Here is a 236-nt window from a genome sequence, read left to right as displayed (position 1 = left end):
CCGCTGGGCTGGGGGAGAGCCGGGGGCAGGTCCGGGTCATGGGGCTGTGCCCCGCTCTGTCCTCGCACCTGTGGCTGCACCCCTGAGCCCTGGTGTCCGAGCTTCTAAAGTGGGGACACGAGCAGCCTTGTGGGCGTGGCCCGCGTACTGAAGGATCCCCCCCCCACACCCCAGCCTGACGCTGTTAGTCTCAGTGGGGCCGGCCGGCCTGCCCCTGCTGGGTCCCTTTCGGCTGG

General features: G+C 70.8%; 1 protein-coding gene across 2 annotated transcripts in view; it reads left to right on the top strand.

The window, feature by feature from the left end:
- The window catches only part of HPCAL1 (hippocalcin-like 1), a 75,980-nt gene that overhangs the window by 65,517 nt on the left and 10,227 nt on the right, over window positions 1–236 (top strand). The window lies entirely within an intron of this gene.

The sequence above is a fragment of the Myotis brandtii genome, unplaced genomic scaffold, assembly GCF_000412655.1.
Source record: "Myotis brandtii unplaced genomic scaffold, ASM41265v1 scaffold247, whole genome shotgun sequence".
Lineage (NCBI taxonomy): Eukaryota > Metazoa > Chordata > Mammalia > Chiroptera > Vespertilionidae > Myotis > Myotis brandtii.
The sequence above is the reverse complement of the archived record's forward strand: the minus strand, read 5'-3'. Positions and strand labels throughout refer to the sequence as shown.